This window comes from Peromyscus maniculatus, chromosome 12 (genome assembly GCF_049852395.1).
Source record: "Peromyscus maniculatus bairdii isolate BWxNUB_F1_BW_parent chromosome 12, HU_Pman_BW_mat_3.1, whole genome shotgun sequence".
In the NCBI taxonomy this organism is placed as follows: domain Eukaryota; kingdom Metazoa; phylum Chordata; class Mammalia; order Rodentia; family Cricetidae; genus Peromyscus; species Peromyscus maniculatus.
The window spans coordinates 14605293-14626244 of NC_134863.1; the positions used below are offsets into that span (position 1 = coordinate 14605293).

Below are 20952 nucleotides of genomic sequence, written 5' to 3' on the forward strand. Positions count from 1 at the left end.
GTTCAGACTTGAACTAGGGCCTTGGAGAATGGGTTGTGTTCAAGAGCACTAAGAGTGATGAGGTATGTCAGAGGGATGAAAAAGTATAAGAACATTCCAATGGCAATGACACATCTTTGCATATGAGGATGCAAGGAAAAACCTGAAGGGCATGGCTTTGAAGTCACACACATCCTAATCCAGTCACCACTGCTGGTAATTGCAAGCCTTCGGCCCATTATTCTAGTTCCTTAAGCCTTAGTTATCTGATCTCCAGTGAGGCATAGCTCAGTCGTTGGTTTAGTAATTTGAGGAAGTCATTATCATCTCTCAGGTCATTCTGCAGTACCCAGATTCCAACTTTACTATGCTCTATTTCCCTTCAGGACCCAACAATTGAAAACGTTTATCCTAGCTAATGAGAACCGCAAAGCTGTAAAGGACCTCATCCTCCATGGGGAAAACAACGGGGTGAGAAGAATGTACTGCTGTAGGCCCATGGCTTCTCTCTTCCAGCAGCACTGATCTCCTTCAGGCCCTTTCTGCTCCTGCTCTGCAGTCCCTTCTCCTATCACTGTGAAGAGGTGGACTGAAAACCTTCTTCATGACCCCTGACCACTAGGACAAGTCAGAAAGCTGTGAGCAGATTTACTTTTCTCTCGGAGGTCTCTTTATGGAAGCGCCTCAGCAGTTTCTGGTGTTTCTCACCTTCAGTTCTACAGATATTGGAGGGGAGCTGCCCTCTGGCTCCTTATTAGTATCTAAGACAGGGTCAGAAGATATGGACACTTGGCCCAACTCTGCCTCTTATTACCCAGGTGACTTTTGGGAGGCCATTGTATCTTTATCTGTATGATATGGATAGACGGGAAGATGTATGTAGGAGTGTCTTAGAAATCCTTCAACTGGATAATGAGCATCAAAATGAATGAAGGATGGGGGTGGGACAGGACTTTGCATCCATGTCTCCTTAGCCAACCATTGATGAGCTCAGATTCCATCATCAAACCTCTCCTCAGGAGCTCACTCCGAATGCAGATTGTAACTGTTGAATCTATTCTGAGCAAGGCAAAAATTTCAGTATCCCTCTTTCCTAAGAGTCTGAAGAACATCTCACCAAAGAACTGACTGAAGGTGTTGGACAGATGGTATTCCTTGCTTTCTGGGATGACAGTCACCTACTAGGATCCCACACAGATGTGATGCAGGCCTTTAAGCATGGCTGTATAGATTTAATACATGTGCCTACATCCCTGACTGCCCAGCACAAACACTCACAAACCTTCAGCATCTGTGGTCATGGTTGGAAGCTGTGCCTTTCAAATAGTCATCTAGAGGCCTTCAAAGGGTCATGACCCGTGGTGCTCCAAGCCTATCAGGTTGCTGCTCTCTTGATGCACCGTCTGCTTGCTAATTGAACTGGACAGTTGAATGTCTTATGACATCACTAAGCTAGGCTGTAATGGGTAATGCTCCATCCTGCAGAGGCTGTTTCCGGCAGTGAGGCCTGCCAGTGATTCCCAAATGCATATCTGATTTTCCACCCACTTAGACTTCAGCTGAGCTGGTTCTGGATTAATTCAAATCATGAAACCCTCATCAGCCCCTGCCAGGGGACACTGGCTGTTACACGCACGGATCTAATTAGAAGCTGTCAAAGGTTTACATGATGACCTACACAAGACAGAGTGAAAAACAGATGTAGTCTTCCAGGAAGCGTGGAAACTTTAGGGGAGATTCCAGTGATGCAGAAATATGTCTCTTTTCCCTGAAATTCGTTGGACTGGTGAAATGGTTCAGTGTGTAAAAGCATTGGCTGCACAAGAGAGCCTGATGACCTGAGTTCAATTCCTGGAGCCCGGACGGAAGGAACCAATAGTGAAAAGTTGTCCTCTGACTTCCACACGTACATCATGGCACACGTGTGCACACACACAGCACACATCACACACACACACACACACACACACACACACACACACACACACACACACACACAGAGTAATTAGAAAATAAGGATTATTGTCCTGCTATTTATACTCAGTTAATTCTGGGTGGTGGTTATGACTGAGAATGTGGCTGAGGCTTTAGCCAGGCCTGTTTAGTTAGTCCGAAGCATGTTGCCCCTCCAGGACAACAGCTCAAACAGAATTTCACTGTCCTCAGGCACTGGGACTGACTTTTCACCATGTGAAGGAACTTCTTGGAGAGGAGTCAGAAACCTGTGGAGGTAACCTCACTGACTTGGTCAGCTTCTCACGGGGGAGCTTCCCACCTTGCAGGCACCACTGGATCTGGAGGAGGAGGGGAACACAATTCTTGCTGGTCAGTCGAGCTCAGAAACGTCAGTCCACCCGCCTTTATTTCATTAAGTAGACAACTGAGAACCAGGAGGAAAATATCTTGGCAGGGTGGGCCGTGAGAACTGGGTGTAGAATGTCACATACTTTCTCCTTCCCTTACACTGCGTGAGGTGTGGCTTTTGTAAAATATCAGCTCTGTCTTGAGAGAGATGTATAAAATGCATGGGGGTAAGCAACGATCCGTAAGGCCAGCAGCAGCATTCACCCCTTGTTGTCAGTTTACTGTGACTGGTTCGATGTCTTGGTTACAAATCCAGCTTCATCACTTGTGTGGGGGCCCCTGATTATGTTCCTTGCCTCCCAAATGCCTTGGCTGTAAATGATAACTAATGGGGCGGAGCAGAGCTCTTGGGATGGCGTTTGCAAAAGCCTTAGCCAAGCGGCTGCTCTGTGGCGGCTGTCAGGTTTACAGCACTCACTGGAAAGCTTACGGTCCTGTGTATTTTATGGACACCATCTCTGGTGTTCACAACAGTCCTCTCAAATAGCCATTTCTAATGAAGCGATGTTACGTGTACCTACCGTTGTACTGGCTGGTCACAATGGGGCATTTTTGAGGTCTCTGCCCACATGAGTGACCTTCAGAAATAATCTCACCCTAAAAATGTCCTCCTAGAGGCAATAATGGTGACATTTTTTTGTAAACCTGATTAAAGCTCCTTAAGGGTGGGGCATGTTTCTCATTTGTCTTTTTGTCCTTTAACCTAGTCTAGATCCTTTCTGGCCTACTGAGTTCAGTAAATGTCAACTGGGATAAATATTACTGCGGTGGTTTGAAAAAAAAAAAAAAGGTCTCCAAAGGGACTGGCACTTTTAGGAGGTGTGGCCTTGTTGGAGGAAGTGCGTCACTGTGGAGGTGGGCTTTGGGGTCTCATATATGCTCAAGCTGCTCCCAGTGAGACAGTTCACTTCCTGTTGCCTTTGGATCAAGATGTAAGGACTCTCAGCTCCAGCACCACGTCTGCCTGCCTGCTGCCTTGCTTCCCACCATGACCATAATGGACTAAACCTCTGAACTGTAAGGGAGCCACTCCAATTAAATATTTTCCTTTATAAGAGTTGCCATGGTCATGGTGTCTCTTTACACAATAGAAACCCTAACTAACTCATGGACTCTGGACCACAGTTAGGGAGCCTGCATGGGACCAACCTAGGCCCTCTGCATGTGTGCCACAGTTGTGTAGCTTGGTCTGTTTGTAAGGCTCCTAGCAGTGAGATCAGGACCTATCCCTGGCACCTACCTGGTTTTTGGGAACCTGTCCCCATGCTGGATTACCTCACCCAACCTTGATCCAGGGGAGAAGCTTGATCCTACCTCAACTTGGTGTGTCATGCTTTGTCCAAGCCCATGGGAGGCCTGCCCCTTTCTGAATGGAGATGAAGGAGGAGTGGATGGAGAGGGGGGTAGATGGGAGGAGGGGTAGAGGGGGATAGGAATGGGAAGAGAAGAGGGAGGGGAAGCTGTGGTCAGTATGTAAAATAAATGAAAAAAATGTTAATTAATTAAAAAAAAGAAAAAGAAACCCTAACTAGGACAGAAGTCCTGTCAAAAAATGAAGTTTTGAGCAGGGTATGTTGGCTTAACTCTGTAACCCCAGCACTTGGGAGGTGGAGGCAGAAAGATCAGAAGTTCAAGGCTAGCCTTGGCTACATAATAAGTTTTCAGCTAGTCTGGGTTACAAGAGGTCCTTCCACAAAGAGTTCTCCTCCTGGCACACTTACTCTTCCTTCCTTCCTTCCTTCCTTCCTTCCTTCCTTCCTTCCTTCCTTCCTTCCTTCCTTCCTTCCTTCCTTCCTTCCCTCCCTCCCTCCCTCCCTCCCTCCCTCCCTCCCTCCCTTCCTTTCTTTTCTTTCTTGTTTTGTTTTTCCAGATAAGGTTTCTCTGTGTAGCCCTAGTTGTCCTGGATCTCTCTCTATAGACCAGGCTAGCCTTGAACTCAGAGATCCAGCTGCTTCTGCCTCCCTAGTGCTGGGATTAAAAGCATGCACCACTACTGCCCAGCTTACATTTCTTAATCAATTATGAATAGCACATCTTGATGTCTGGTCCTTTGCCAATAAGATATAAGTTCATCTTCCTTCCCCTCGTGCACTTGGCAAATGACTTACTGCAAATCATTTAGACCAGCTGAAATTTTGTAAACAACCTCGCTGTCCAGCTGTAGGAGAAGGCTGATTGGAACGATGCTCCAGATTTCTGTGCCAGGCATCGCTGTAAACACTGCTCTTAAAATCAACTCACTTAGTCTTCAGGACAACCTCATGAAGTGGGCACTACCATCCTCGTCTGACAGGAAGGAAAAAGAGCCAGAAGTGGGCAAGGGATTTTCCCCATGGTTATATAGCCAGCTTTGGGCTTCAAATTCAAACAGCCCCACTACATTGTCAGGACACTTAGCCACTAACCCAGTCGTCTCTGAGGACATTGCCTTGCATCTAATAAAGGCTAAAGTAGATGAAAAAAAAAAATCTGCTCTCAAATTCGCACCAGAAGTACTGATGCTGTGCTCTCAGTGAGGGGAAATGCAGGGCATCACCATATACACACTGTAATCTTAGCGACGGGAAGCTGAAGAAAGGCACACAGGAAATAACCGGACGGAGAAAGGCCCAGAGGTTCACTTGGCTTGTGGCTGATATACTGATGGTTTTCCTCTCTGCTTTGTATATTTGCTTGGCCTTTTTCAAATTTCCTAAAGCACACGTTACTGGAAAAATCAGAAAAAGAAAAAAAAAAAGAAGAGTTATTTCAAAGCTTATTTTTAAAATAAACATTTTTTAAAAAAATAAAAAACTTGGAAATAAAGAACATTAGGCACTGAAATTAACCAGACCCAAAGTCTAGACATCTCAGTGAGCAAAGAGATTTTAGTGAGACATAAAAATAAATGAGTAAAAAAACCATAATAATGTGAGGCCTTAAAGGAAGCAAGTTTCAAACAAATGACCAACAGGTACAAAGTATTGGTCCACCTCTCCCCCAGAACACTAGTTAACGTCTAAGAAGTTTCTAGAACCCACATACTCTCTTACACCAAGCTTTAATCACTACTGCCGGTTATTGTGACAAGCAGTCCGTTCTCAGAGCAGTAAACCCACAGCCGACTGCATCCACCGTAGAAGTCCCCCAAGGAAGGCGGATATCCCAGCTCCTTTTCAGAGAATTGATAACAAGCACCTTTGCTTCCTCGAAAGTCCTGAGTGCCTGCATTTCCTGGAATCACTGGTGAGTTTGGTAGCCGGGGGCAGTTTATGAGGCTTGCAGCAGGGGGGCAGAGTAGCAATTTTGGCAGTGGTAGATTGTGAGGTGTCTCTGGCATTTTATCCGCCCCGCTTTCTTGAGACAAGGGTTTCTCTGTGTAGCCCTGGCTGTCCTGGAAATCTCTCTCTAGACCAGGTTGGCCTTGAACTCAGAGATCTGCCTGCCTCTGCCTTCTGAGTGCTGGGATTAAAGGTGTGCGCCACCATGGGGACTTTTTTTTTGGCAGCCAGGGAGCCAGAGGTAGCTGGAAGGAAAATGACCTTGGAGCCAGGCCCAGCTCAATGCTTACAAATGGGCTTCAGGTGGCTCACTCACTTCTACCTCTGAGTCTGTTTTCCATCTGTATGCAGATGGTACATACCCACCCCTCGGTGACTGAGTTTGAAGCGGGCTCATGGGGAGGAAAAAAAGATGTTCTTATATATATGCAAATATGTAAATACACACAAATATGTAAAATACATGCATTTTTACATGTATATACAAACCCTTTGCAAATGTGAGGATACAAATTCATGTGAATTGTCTTTTTTTTTTTTTTGTAGCTTTCTACTTCCTTTTAAAAAAAAAGATTGGTTTCTATTTTATGTATGTGGATGAGTGCTCCCATATATATGTGAACCATTTGTGTGCCAGTGCCCATGGAAGTCAGAAGAGGGCACTGGATCCTCTGGAACTGGAGTGAGAGATGGTTGTTGAACCATCGTGTGGGTGCTGAGAACTGAGCCAGGACTCTGCAAGAGCAGCAGGCTCTTAACCCTGAGCCAGCTCTCCGGCCCCAACTTCGCTTGTCCGTCCCTCCCTCCGTCCCTCCCTCCCTCCCTCTTTCTTCCTTTCTTCCTTTCTTCCTTTCTTCCTTCCTTCCTTCCTTCCTTCCTTCCTTCCTTCCTTCCTTCCTTCCTTCCTTCCTTCCTTCCTTCCTTTCTTTCTTTCTTTCTTTCTTTCTTTCTTTCTTTCTTTCTTTCTTTCTCTTTTGCAGATACCAAGGAAAGCTGGTATTTTCTATAAGAGTACAATTAATCAAGCCGTCCAGATGAGACAATCTGGGAAAGAGGTGGAGGGATGGGTGCTGGGGATGGAGGAATAGGAACCTAGGAGGATGCCTAAAGAAAGTTTCACTGTCAGCAAATACCCGGGAGTCTTGACATCATTTTGCCTTTTTAAGAATGCATATTTTCTGTAATAATATCATCTCCAATCCAAGAGAGCTGTGAAACCTTGTTTGGAATTTAAAAAAAAATTTTTTTTTGAATATTTGTGAAGAGATGACTCAGCAGTTAAGGGCACGTCCTGTTCTTGTAGAGGACCTGAGTTCAGTTCCCAGCACCCATGATGAGTGGCTCACAGTCACCTGGAACTCCAGCTCTAGGGAACCTGATGCCCTCTTCTGGACTCTGAGGCCACATGTATTCATGTGCACACACCTACAAACCCCCTCCCTCACACATAATTAAAAATAAAATAATTCTTCCAAAAGATTTTGAAGTCAGATCTCTAGTTATCTTCCTATTCCCAGGAATGAACATCATACTAACATTGGCTTTAGGCAAAAACAGGGCAAGCATCAATGGATGACCTGCAAAAACTGGCCTTCTAAGGATAACCCTCCCAAAGGGAAGGTTAGTGAGAACGCTTACACAAACTGCCTTGCATTCAAATGCTGAATATACAGCAGTTACTATTATACAATAAGAGATATTTGGCTGGAACGTAAGTGATTTACTAATGGAGACTCACATTTTTTTTCTCATTCTCCCTAAGGACCTAGGGTGGACCTGAGGTCAACTTGGTGAAGTGTAGCCCATGTACCCACAAAGTATGTCTAGCCTGACCCTCCAGCACTGCTAGGCCATTGTTTGCTGTACTATGGGCTCTGTGGCCACCCGCCCCCCTTGTGGCTACTGTCCTCTCCAGAGACTTGGTGGTGTTCTTCTCCTTAGTCCCTGACATGCCATTGGCCTATCTGTTCTCAACCATCAGTAGAATGGTTGTGTGTGCTTAGAGACATTGCTGTTTTATTCCTATTTTCTTGCTTGGGCTCTATATACTTCCCTGTCTGTGTGAGTCTCGTCCTCAAGCTTGGCAGCACTGAGGGCCAACGTGGGCAGCCCAGGCAGATCACAGTTCATTGGGTCCCGGAGTCCAGCCTCCTACTGGATAATGTGTGCTGAAGCCGCTCAGAGAAGAATCGTGAAAACCTATTCCAGGTCTTCGTGAGCATGGATTGTGGGGTTGAAAAAAAAGCTTTGGGAGGAAACTTCTAATTGCTTGCCATATCTTTTGCCCCCAGGGAATTTCTCAAGAGTGTCACTGACTGTTAAGAAGATCTCATTTATATTCCTCAGTAAACTGCCTGAAGAGATGAATGAGGACGTGATCTAAGACACGGAGGAGGCTGTCTTAGTCTATTAAGGCTGCAGCCACAAAAACACCACAAATTAAGTGGTTTCAAGCACTAGAAATGTATTCTCCACTATTCTGAAGTTCAGTGGGTCCAAGGTCTAGGTGACAACAGCTTTGATGACTGGTGAGGACCGTGTCCAGTCCGTAGCTGGAGCCTTTTAGCTGCGTCTTAACGTGGTAGGAGGACACACCGGTGTCTCCTTCGTAAGGACAATGGTCTCAATCAAGATGGCTTTGCCCTCCTAACCTCTCTGCTTCTGCAAGGCCTTGTCTTCTAACGCTATCACTGGGGTCAGGGTTGAAATTTCAACCTGTGAACGGAAGGTACACGCAGATGGTGGAGTAGAACTTACAGAATGCGCACGCCTAAGGAAAACAACCAGTCGAGGTAGTGGCGACACCATAGTCCCCACGTTAGTACTTTATCATCTGTCTCTCACTGGTTCGTAAGGAGACCCTGCTTATGAGCCACCTTGGGAAAGCCACCAGATGGTTATCCGCCCCCCCCTGGAATTTTTCTGGGAACACCCCTACACGTCTGCTCATCTGTCCCAGAGCCCCAGAACTTCTTATGCTTGCCACGGTGTGTGATTATCATCAGTCTGGCAAGCTCAAAATCCCAAGTGAGCCTCTCATTTTCTCCATTGATTGGTCAAGACTAGGGACTGTCCCACATTTTAAAAGAGTTGCTCTCCTGAGAGTTCCTAAGTTGAGTTGAAACAAGGATGTTGAAAAAATTGAGAATGGAGGCTTTCAATGAATGTGGGGGATTCTGACTTCTCAGGGGCCTTGGGTGACCTGATTTCCTCATTCATAAATGGGCTTCACACCTATGTAGTAGTCTCAGAGACTCTGGAACAAGCTATGTGCCTCTGGCAGTTACTGTGTACAGGTTCTTATTAGATCTCCACTGATGTCAGTTTCCAAGCCGGTCCTCTCCCTTACAGGCCCTGCTCCCACTTCCATCTCCCAACACAGCAGCAAGAGAATCAATGTACAGCACAAAGATGCACTGTGCACCACGTAGAACATCGTTTAATGGCTTCTTAATGTAGTAGAACAAAATCGTCAACCTTCAGTAAGCACCCCTTTCAGAAATAGTCACCCGAGTTTGTCTGCCTGTTTATTCGCTCACACTGTGTGGTTCACTATTATGAGCACGCTCGATACGTAGACTCTAAGTGACTCACTTCCTACAAATCATTTCGTATAATCCTGAGAACAGTGCTGTCCTCTAGATCTCCGTGTTGCAGAAGATGAAAGAATGGCCCAGAGAGACTGTGGAACTCACCCAAGAACAAATAGCTTCTTGGCCCCAGAACTGAATTCACTGTCTGGCACTTCTGATTCAGGTCTCTGTATTAAGCCACAGACTCCAGAGCAGCTGGGGAAAGGCCAGCAGCAGAGGGGCTTGGAATCAGAGGATGGAGAAAGTACAGCCTGAAAGAAGGGTGTTGGGGAGGAGGATGCAATCTTTTCTTTCCCAGGTTGGTGATGGGGAGGTGGCTACCTGGACTTGAAGAGTCTCTGCCCCAGTCTTCAAGCATTCTTACTGGGGATTTTTGCTGTCCTAGAAGACCCAGACCAGCAATCGTCTGGTGCTCAGTTTCGTTCCTCTCCCAACACAAAGCAGATATTTGGGATTACTGACGGTGGTAGTGGCATCTCTTCTCTGGAATATATGAAGAACTGAAGGGATATGCTTCCAGGCCTCCAATAGACGTTTCCAGTCTTTCGGAAGTGGCCACTGGGTAATCAGATGTGGCCAGCCTGCCAGGCTGCTTCTTAAACAAGATGTTTCCTCCTGACATCTCCAGTAGCCTCATACTAACCCCAGTGGAGGTAAGGTACCCGGCTGTCTTGACCATTTTAGCTGAGAACTGTCTGCCTGCATACCTGCAGGAAAAAGTATCCTGGTCTTGGGGTTACAGGACATCTCCATTAAAAAAAAAAAAAAGTTTGAGTACAGGCCACGCTTGATGTTGGCATATTTTTGTTAAACTCTAAATTTTGCAGTCTAAAGTGTATGTGTTTTACATGAGAATTTGACTTCCAGAGGGTTAAAGTGTGACTTTCCCGATCAGGATCCCTCTGTGGAGCCAGGACATGCACCCTTGTAAACCAGACCACACCGAATCCAAAACTTCGGGACATGCAGAGGGGGTGGGGTGAGGGTGGAGACAACATTTGGGCTTCCTTGCCTGCCGCATTGCTCCGCCCCTAGGCTTGCTCTTTGTAGGGGGACCGCAAGATTCCCTGCCTTCCCGGGAGTCCTAGGCAGGCACCTTTAACCTTGAGCCTGCTCGCTGGCGACCTCCAGAGGGTCAGGATGGTTGGGGACCGGTGTGAATGAGGACTCTGCTAGTTTTAACGACTCTATTTGCATAACGAAGACCGAGCTTCCTCCCGCCGGTCTGCAGTTTTTCTTCCCTCCTCCGTTCCCCGGTACCTACATCCCCAGTCCCTCACTGCTCCCCTCTGGTCCCCTTCTCGGGGGACTTACTCGGAGCTTGAGTCCCGGGCTCTTCTTCCCCGGCCCGGTGAGGTCCGGAGGCACCTGGAGGTGTGGAGTCCAGGACCAGGCCGGGCTGGGGAGCCGCCCTGGCACTGCCTGACCCTAACAAAGGGAATTGGGCTGCCGGGCGGCGCGAGCGCGCGGTGGGCACAGCGGCCGCCGCCTTCCCGGCTGAGAGCACCGAGAGTGAGTAGGGGCGAGGCGGGCGGCACTGGCCGGGAGGAGGGGTGCAGGGGTGCGCTGAGGGGCAGCCTCGGCGGCTTGGGCAAAAGCCACCTCCCCGGGCTGGGGGTGTCTGTCGCTGGCCCAGGGGAGGGGTGCCCTGGCCTCCCGCGGCTCGCCATTCTGCGCACCCACAACAAATCCACGTGTGCGGGGCCGCCGGAGCCCGTATTGTGTAAGGCGTAGCCTGGCAGAGCGCGGGTCCCTTCCGATCTTATCCACTGGGGTAACCGATCAGGAAACTGAGCCTGGTGGAGGGAGAGGGAACGCATGCACCACAACAAACACACGTGTGCCCCGCTAGGGATCTGGGGGTGCAGCTAGCCCCCGTTGAACAGCTCTGCCGAGCCGCCTGCGGGCAGGTTATTGTCCCAGCCAAACCAATGGGTGCGGCGCTTAGGAGGTGACACTCACTGCCAGAGGGCGAGAGACGTTTCGTAAAGGTGTCCTGTGAGGGGTCGGACTAAACCTGTAGATTTTAAAAGGAAAAAGCAAACAAGAAAGAGTCAACAAAAAGCACCCCCTTCCCACCCCCACCCCCCCACCTTGTGTGCTCTACTTCTGGGCACGTGCCTAGAGATGACAAGCCCTCACCTCTCCCCCGAGGTTTCCCGGAGCTGTGGGTTGAACCAAGAGTCTGTAGTTATCCTTTAAAATAGACTCTGCCAAACACACCATTGTCCCCGTGCCGCTGGCGACTGCCCCTGTTGGGGAATCGCGAGCGCCTCCCTAGCCTACCGAAAGAATAGCCCAATTTAAGCTACATGCACCAGTGAGGTCTTGGGTTTCGTTTGCTCTTCTCCTCCGAGGTCCCTGTGCCTAGACCAGGTGTCACTCTTCACACAAGGCCACCCAGGTCCTCTTGTGTCCGAGGCTCGCAGAGGTAGGTCCGTTGTTTGCCTGCTTTCGCTTTACTTTCGCTCACGCAGCCAGATTTTAGTTGGTGAGGTCTGGGCTTGGCAGCCCTGAGGATGGGGTGGGGAGAGCGGGTGAACCGATCCTAGGCGACCTGTGCAGGAGTGACGGCACCATGCCTAACTGATGCTTCACCTCGGATAGTTCCTCTAGAGACCGACTTGTCTCTGAGGACCGCTGGACAGCCTCCAGCCATGTACCATTGTTACTGAAGGGGCCAGGCGGCAGCTAGGGAACCTTGTATTTTACAGGCAGGAAGCTGAGGTCTGAAAGTTCAGCCTCTTGAGTGTGGATATCCCAGCTGCTCCGCCTGCATCCAAAGGACTCTGCGGCTGGCTTAAAAGGCAGTAGCCTTAGGCAGAGCAGTTGGGAGTTAAACAAAGAAAATAATTCAAATTGGAAACTGCACCCTTCCATTATGCCTTTCCGGGGTTCTCTGTTCAGTGGAGAAGAGAGATTTAGAAATTCCCCACTCCCCAGCCAATCCTGCTCCCACAACTTTGTTCTGTTCTCCTGGCTGCCCCCTTGTTCTCACATTGAACTGGGGCCAACTATAGAGACTTAGATGTTTTGCCTCACATCCCGGCGTTAAGAGGCCTTTGTCTGGGCAGAAGCAGGGGCTGTTGACATCAGCCCCAGTGGGAGGAAAGTGTCCCTTGTAACCGGCTGCTCCAGAGCCCCTCGCTGGAAAACAAAGCATTGTTTTCATTGATTTTATTTAATTAATTTATCTATTATTTATGAGTCCCATGGAAGCAACTGTGCTTTTCGTGTTTGGCGGAGGAGAAGCAGGCAAATCATAGAACACTGAGGCCAGTTTCCCTGAAGCTTAGCTGTGGTCTGTGGCCTCTCCCTGCATCCCTCACCTCCTAGGTGTGTTTACTTTCCCCTTGGTTTCCAGGTTGTTTAACTTTGTAATGTCAACGTCAAAAACCGCAGCTCTCAACTTAGGGATAAGCGATGGTTTATTCTGGAGCCACTTTGAGTGACCATGGCCTGGGAACACAGCTTTAGGTGACCCCAAATTCCATGTTCTAAGGTGGAAGCAGTTGCACGGAGCCTTTTTGGTTTTGCAGAGGAGAGGTGGGTACATCAGAGAGACAGGTATCTAGACATGCTACATTGAAGTGCTGGGAGCTTTTCCAGACTCAGATGCTATCTGTTGGCATCCACAGCTTTTAGATGGGTGGAAGTCAGTTTCCTGCTAAGTTAATAGATTCTAAAAGGCTTTTTATCTTTTGTCACAAGATGTTAGGTCCAGCATGGGGATGAGGGTGGGGCAGAGGATGGACAGCTTGTGGGTGGGGGTGCAAGGAATGGCTGTCCCGGAGGGCCAGAACTTAGGCCAGGATAATAAAGTCATTAGCCTCTGGACCTGCAAAATTCCAGTCTCCACAGCACTGAAATTCTAATCAACCGGTCAGTCTCTGCAGACACAGATTCCTTTCTGGAAGTTTTCTTCACAGGTGTGTGTGTGTGTGTGTGTGTGTGTGTGTGTGTGTGTGTGTGTCCTCAGGGTGCTACACCTATAATGAACTTGATGCTCCTCAACCCTTTTGCTTCTCACATGGGAAAATTAAGGACCGAGAAGAGAAATTACTTGTTCCCAACCAACATTTAGTGCCTTTTTTTTTTTTTTTTTTTTGCGTCAAAGGGAAGGTGTTGCATCAAACAAACTGTTGTTGGTACCCCAGAGTAAAACCAAAGTTATTATGGTTGCTATAACAACACCCTTTACAATAAGCTGATGAGTTCCTTAAGGATTTAAATAGGTTTGGCTGTTAAGCAGAGGAATGGATGCTGATGGTTAAGTTTGGGGTAGAGAAGTTTTTCAGTTAACATTGAGAATCCTTTGGCATTGAGAATTCTTTGGCTTGCTGAGTGGGTCACTTTGCTCTTGTCCTGGGGAGCTGCTTTGCAGATATTTGCAAAAACTAAGGGCAGATGGAAGTCAGAAGACAAGAGACTCCTTAGCTATTCACTCTAGTTAACCTCCTGGGCTCTGGTTTTCTTTTTTTGCCTGGTGGATCTGTCAGTGTCTACCCTGGCTCTCCTGGGAAGTAGATGCTGCTGGAGGCCTTAGAGTCTGAGGAGGGCTTGGACATATGGTTTCTTGCTCACACCTGGCATCAGTGTATGACTTTCGTGGATAAGAAGAACTTGATTAGGGAAGCATGATTTTTTTTTTCATATTTAGTGCAATGACTATTTATTTATTTATTTATTTATTTATTTATTTATTTATTTATTTATTTATTTATGTTTTTACACCCTGAGCAGTTTCCCCTCCCTGCTCTCCCCCCAGGCTCTCCCTTCCACCTCCCCACTCCCTCATCCACTCTTCCTCCATTTCTACTCAGAAAAGGGAAGGCCTCCCACGAATATCAACCAAACATGGCATATCAAGTTGCAGTAAGACTAAGCACTTCCCCTTGTATTAAGGCTGGATGAGGCAATCCAGTAGGGGGAAGGGTCCCAAGAGCCAGCAAAAGAGTCAGAGACAGCCCTTGTTCACTCTGTTAGGAGTCCCACGAGAGGACCAAGCTACGCAACTGTAACATATATGCAGAGGGCCTAGGTCAGACCCATGCAGGCTCCCTGGTTGTCTGTTCAGTCTCTGTGAGCTCCTATGAGCCCAGGTTAGTTGATTCTGTGGGTTTTCTTGAGGTGTCCTTGGCTCCTCTGGCTCCTACAATCCTTCCTCTCCCTCTTCCACAGGGTTCCTGGAGCGCCCCCTAATGTTTGACTGTGGATCTCTGCATGTTTCCATTCATGGCCTGATGAAGGCTCTCTGATGACAGTTGGGCTAGGCACCAGTCTATGAGTACAGCACAATGTCATTAGGAATCATTTCATTGACTTTTTTTTTGCCAGTCATGTTTGATTCTACCCTAGGTCTCTGGGTCCTGGCCCTTGTAGATTTCTGGGAGTTTCCATTGCACTAGGTTTCTAGCTCATCCCAGAGATGCCCCCAGATTCCAGTTGTCTCAGTCAGGACTCTCTTCCTCCATGCTCATCCCACCTGACCCCTCCTGTTCCCGCCCCCCACTCCCAGCATTCTGGGGAAACATTTTTTTTTCTTGCTTGCATGCATCCATTCTTGCTTCACGACAGTCCCCTGACTCCCATGGATGTGTCCTCACAAGCTCATCCGCAACACTGCATATTGTGCACCGCTGTTATTCCATATTAAAACACTAGGGGTGATTTTCCTAAGTCATTACCAGAAAGGTCATGTCAGCTTTCTGAATCCAAGTGTTCTGGTTATAAAACATAAGGCATTCCTGTTGAAGAACATGTTACAAGAAAGGATTGAGAAATAGAAAAAAAAATTTCCACTATCCCAAACAGCCATGTACTATCTGGTAATTTTGTTTCTGGATTTCATAAACAAACAAAAAAGCCAAACCAAACAAAAATTCTGATGGCTTTTAAAAAAAATAATTGAGAATAATTGTACGTATAGTTCTGATTCTTGCATTTCACAGTTTAACGTTTTGACGACGGCTATGTTAGCTGCACTTTCAAGTTCCCATGGTCCCATGCGATCTGATCGCTTTAGTGCTTATTTCCGTGAGGGCATGCCATGGAAGGCGCCTCCGCTTCCCTCTTCTATCCCAGCCCTGCCTCAAGTCTTCAAATGGTAGCCACAGTTTTTCTCTGAGAAATTCAGAAGCACAGGCAATACATAGGGTAGAGGGAGAAGGACCCTGGGCATGGCCTTGAGCTATGGTCTGGCTCTTGTGACCTCCAGAATCTTACCAGTAAAGTTTGTGTAACTGCTCAGTGAACAACTCCAGGGTTATTTTTTTTAATTCATTGGACATATTGAGTAAAAGCCTCATAGTCCGAAGGAGGAGACATGAGTGACAAGAAACATGGGTGATGACAGAAGAGACCCCCTGTCGTGCCTGGAGCAGTGGACATGTCTGTGGGAGCCACGCCTGCAAAGTCATTTTTACTGGTTTCAACTGATATTGTGACGAGCACGCCCACAGATGAATTCCAGTTTACTTTCCTGAACTTCTGTAGGATGGAGCCCCGAGGTTGGGATTATCGGGGCACTGTAAAAGGCATGACTGTTGAAGAAACCCTGGGCCCTGCCTGGACCTCATGTTTCTTTGAAGCATGCCCTAGATATCTTATCAGCCAAGCCATAAATATTTCACTCAGCCTGGTGATGCATGTTTGAGGCATTGAGTTTGTGCTGGCTTGGGGCCTTGCTTCTCTTGCCATTATGGAACCGCTCAAGCTTTTGGGGAGAGGGCCAAGGAGGGGGGGGGGGGCACAGCAATCCTGGGAACATGTTCAGCTTTGCTGCTCAAATATGGAGGCCATGCATGTTCCGAAAAGACATAGGTAGAGTATACGACACACAGACTTTAGAGTCAGGAGACCTGATTTGAGCCAGGGTCCACCTCTTACTAGTGACTTCGATCTTTTTTTTTTTTTTTTTGTTACCAGCACATTTATAAAGATTTGGTAGCAACTGATCAAGGTAATACAGACGGGCCTTATTAGTTAGGCCTAAATCATGGCCAGCCTTCCTTCCTGAGAGACAGGGTTCTCATATGGGTTGGGGGAGGGCCCACCATCACTGTCATGCTCCCCCGAGGTATGTCTATGGTGTGGTTTCTCTGATGTACCACCCGTGACTCTGCTTATCTCTCTTCTTTCTGTGTTGTTACCCCCTCCCCTCTGTATGGAGGGGGGCAAAAACAGGTCCTGAGTCTGCCCTTCATTCCTTGAGTCACGTGTCCTTGTGAAAGCCCCTTTCTATTAGGAGAAGGGGTGAGTGTCCATGCCTGTCTATCTCTGTGGGTGAGTTTTGGTTTCTTCTGGTGCTGGACCCTAGAAGGAAGAGAGGGGGTCTGATGCGGTAATCAACAGAGCCTCAGTCTCCTGGACTTCTCATTATTCCTAAGTTTAGCCTGTGACCTGTGGTCTCTGGCAGTCACTCTGTCACTAACTAGCTGTGTAGCTTGGGAGCATGCCAGGGCCTCAACTGTTTGTTTTCTTTCCTGTCCCCTGTTTCTGGCTCTGAAATCAAATCCAAGACGTATGCAAGTTTGAGAGGCTTTCTTACAGAAACAGAAAAGGGAATTATTTTAGAATATTCGGATAATAAATCATTAACCTAGTCGCCATATGCCGTCCCTCCCATTCTCCATTTGTAAGCCTGCCTGCAGCCCTGGAGATCGGCCCAGCTGCACGCATCCTAGGCAAGTGAGCCCTGGCCTCAGCCCGTCCACTTCTCCAAAGTGATTCCTCTTTACAGTCGGAGGAAGGCCCTTTCAGGACTTTCTGCCAAGTGTTCATGGTCCTGTACAAATGGATTTTTTGTTTATTTGTTTGTTTCTTGAAACAGGATCTCACTGTGTGGCCCTAACTGGCCTAGTACTCGAGCTGGCCTTGAACTCACAGAGATCTGCTTGCCTCTGCCTCCCCAGTGCTGGGACTAAAGTTGTGGGCCGCCAGGCCTGCCTGGCTCAGATGTCCTTTACAAACTCAGTTTGTGGATTACATCATGATTGCCACTGTACAAATGAGTCTTTCGCTCTGTTGTATGAAAGAGAAGTCTTTCCATATCAGTGTGCACTCACTGTTTTTTCATATCTGCACCACAGTCTCTATTTTGAGTATATTCACCTAACTTGTCTTCGGCTGGCAGATACATTTATCTGTTTTCATAAACCATATTCCCAGTGTGTACACTTTGAGTTGGTTGTAAATGTCAGTGAGTTACAGGAAAGCCAGTTCATCAAGCTCTGGGAAGGATGGCAAGTGCATGGCCCAGGGACACTGAGGACCAGTCCTGGAAAACTGCACCAAAGCCTACCCAGAATGCTACCCAGAGACTGTATTTGGATGAAAAGATATTTTTGGAACTAGCCTGACCTGGTTGGGTGCCCTCAGCTGCAAGTGCAAAAACTGAGCTGCGAAGCGTCTAGCTTCGGTCATCACCTTCTCCCCCACCCCATGGAGCCTTCCAAGTCTGTTTATGTTCTCAGGGTCAGGCCTGGGGATCTTAGGGAGAGGAGGAGGGTGAGGGGGAAACTGAGAAAAGGTGATGTTTGTTCCCCAGGCTCTGGAGGAGGGGGTTTTTCTACTCCATCTTGCTTTCAGATCTTTGAGAAGGCTCCGCCTCCGAGAGTCCCACCCACAGAGGTGGGCTACCGGAAGTGGGGAGCTTATGACACACTGGTGATGGAATAGATGTGGAAACTGGAGCTTTTTATCGTCTCGGAGTTTAAAAAAAAAGAGATTTCCCGTGGAGAGTCTCCCTGAGTGACTGCTGTGGGAAAGAGAACCGCTCTGAGGGACATCTGACTGGGAGGGTGGTGACTGGTGAAGGAAACAAGGCAGAGAAAGTCCTTATCAGGGAGATGCTCCAGAGCCGATAGACGCGGAAGACCAGGAAGTCTTTTGACTGCGTAGGAAGAAGCAAAAAGATGCATAATAAGACTGAAGATATGGGACAAGTCGGGGACAGGAATGCCAGTTTTCACCTACTCTGCAAATGTGGAATGAAACGGAGGCCTTCAAAGAGGCCCGACTGTAGTTTCCCCTGGATCTTGGCAACCCTCCCCTGTTCTGTCCTTGACTTCAGCTCGGCCTGACCTCATATTCATAAATTATGTTCACATGAATAAATATATCACATACACTTGAGATGACTGGGAAACCTGGCAACTGGGAGAGAACTATGTGTCCTGGGAGGATGACTGTGGAGTTCTCTTCTTCATAGCCTTTCTAAACCTGCTCCTGTCTTCTAGGTAGTAGAGTTTTCTGCAGCACAGTGCTCTGATGTTACTAGGTTTTCTTGTTTAAATCACAGGGCTGGGATTCAAAGCTGGGCCTTCATGCATGTAAGGCAAGTACTCGTATCAGTTAAACTGTATTACCTAGCCCCTCATACAGCTTTAAAATTCGGATCAATCAACCCTTTGTAACCTCTTGCTGGTCTTCCGGGCTAGAACAGAGAGCCTCTGCCATGTCATTTTGTTTAAGCCGCAGTTTAGTTTGATGAGGGGACATGGCACAGGTTTTGCTGTGCTCTTGGTTCTCATTAGGCACCGTGTGTGTGTGTGTGTGTGTGTGTGTGTGTGTGTGTGTGTGTTTTAACCCGACCCTGACAGCAAGACTGGTATCTTGGCATTAGTAGCTCCATTTTGCAGATGAGAAAATCAAGCTCCAGGGGACCCAGACACTTGCCCACACACAGTCCTGCTGCTGTTGGGGTGCAGTCGAGAGTGGAGGTGGCCCTTTCTCTACAATCTGCTGAAGTTCTCTTCACCGCCAGTGTTCTCCAGTCCTGGGAGGTCTGAGAAATGCTTGGTTTTGTTGTTTGTGGGGAACCTGTAATTGAATGTGGAGGACAGTCTTTCCTGTGTGCCACACACTGTTATTCCCTGTTTTGTGGGCGAGGAAACAAAAGCCAAGCGTGGCCTGGCCACTTGTTCAAAGGCGGGTCATCCAGGGAACGGAGGTGCTTGGACTTGAGCGTGGGTATCTTGCTTTCCAGCCAGGCTTCCTTTCCAGGGCCTGCAGGGGCAGGCTGAGCTCTGGCTTGCTGGCTGGGATACCGCTCCTTTTCTTTCGTCTTCCAAGGGGAGCATCCCTTGCCAAGCCTTCAGCCTTCCGCCTGTCTGCTGGTGTTCCCCACCTCGGTTACACTGAGACCGTCGCCTGATGTAGACCCTCTCCCGTGGCCAGGCTCTCGGTTTCACTCTCCCATTTCTTCAGCCAACCAGTAGATCAGAAATCTCCAAAGAAACTTTTATGTGACCAGATGAAGAAGGGTGTTATTTTTCTTAAAATGTTCCAGATTCATATGGGAGACCAAGCATTACCTGTGAAATGTCTGGGATTGGGGTGGAAACTGTGGCGGGGCCGGAGGGGCGGGGCCGGAGGGGCGGGGCCGGAGGGGCGGGGCCGGAGGGGCGGGGCCGGAGGGGCGGGGCCGGAGGGGCGGGGCCGGAGGGGCGGGGCCGGAGGGGCGGGGCCGGAGGGGCGGGGCCGGAGGGGCGGGGCCGGAGGGGCGGGGCAAGGATCTTCAGCGGGACTGGAGAGATGGGAGAGATTTGGGTAGGAACAAAGCTCACTTGAAAACAGACCTGCTCTGTCTTACGCAAAGATGAGCGGGTTCTTCTGCCGCTGTCTTCATCTCCCAGCATCGTTTCTGGTTTGCAGTTGGTTTGGGGTTAGGGAGAGGAACTGTAGGGTAGTTGTTCAAAGTAAAGTTTATTGAAAATTAATAAATTGAGACCTCAAAGAATGATGGAATTGCGGACTGAAGTAAAGTTATAGAATTACAAGAAAAATAATTGAGGAAAACTCAAATGGTAGAGCCGGGAGGGCAGCAGCCGCTCAGCAGCAAAGCACTTTCCAGCGGAAGTGAGGCACACCCCCCAGCACCACACACACCTCGGCAAGGGAACCCAACGGGATCCATTAAAAACCAAGTTGGTGGCAGAGACGCGAAGCCCAAGGAAAAAACTATGGCGTGTGCTGAGAACAAAAAAGATACACCTGCAGTCTGAAGGTTGTAAAAAGTGAGCCTTTAGAATGGCAGTAGGAGGATTTTTAGAAAAATGTTTTTACGGGGCTGGAGAGATGGCTCAGTGCTTAAGAGCACGGGCCGTTCTTCCAGAGGACTTGAGTTCAATTCCCAGCACCCACATGGTGGCTCACAACCATCTGTAATGAGACCTGGAGCCCTCTTCTGGCCTGCAGGTGTACTTTTATTTAATAAATAAAATAAATTAAAAAAAGAAAGAAATCTTAAAAAAAAGAAAAATGTTTTTACATTTTATTCAAAAATGTTATCATGCAGGACTACATAAAGCCACTTTGATGCAAGTCTGTAGTGTACTCTGAGTACCTTCCCCTCCAACCCTTATGTGCAACCGTCAGAGAATTCTTGGAGGCACACCTGTCACTCTTGTTCATGTTCTTGTTGTCCAAAACTTGGTCACACTGCCACACCTGGCCACAAAGGTGTCTAGCAGGTCTCCAGCTGGGTGCTGTGTGATCTCCTGGGAGCTGGGACTGGAGAAAGCTTTCTAGTACTGAGTGTACTGAGAGGCACATAGAGTGAATTCTGAACCAGACAGGGTGACCTGTGAGACCTTGTCTCTAAAACAAAACAGAAAAACCTACGTAGTCTCATCTAAAATGCTGTCACTGGACATTAGTGCTCAGGGAATGCAGAGTGGGGTGGGTGGTGCAAACCGATGACCAGGACAATGCTTTTTCATGGGCATTTGGGAGTTGGGTATGTAAACACTCAC

The 20952-nt window shown here is 48.0% G+C and overlaps 1 protein-coding gene and 1 long non-coding RNA gene across 5 annotated transcripts in view; one reads left to right on the forward strand and one right to left on the reverse strand.

Moving 5' to 3' along the window:
* Window positions 1–10183: 10183 nt before the first annotated feature.
* Window positions 10184–20952, forward strand: part of St6gal1 (ST6 beta-galactoside alpha-2,6-sialyltransferase 1) — a 132492-nt gene continuing 121723 nt past the window's right edge. The window contains exon 1 of one of the 3 annotated variants that reach the window (XM_006985069.4): window positions 10184–10708. The gene's annotated coding sequence lies outside the window, so the exon portion shown is untranslated. Of the gene's footprint in view, window positions 10709–11492; window positions 11628–20952 lie in introns of those variants that run through there. The other 2 variants (XM_076548626.1, XM_042259098.2) reach the window with 2 other exon arrangements.
* LOC143268097 (uncharacterized) lies at window positions 10361–11653 on the reverse strand. 2 transcript variants are annotated; one of them, XR_013043688.1, is made up of 2 exons: window positions 11515–11653; window positions 10361–11213 (listed from the first exon to the last, which is right to left on the reverse strand). It is a non-coding gene; the product is annotated as an uncharacterized LOC143268097 (long non-coding RNA). The 2 variants fall into 2 exon arrangements; XR_013043687.1 differs by lacking the exon at window positions 11515–11653 and adding an exon at window positions 11339–11464.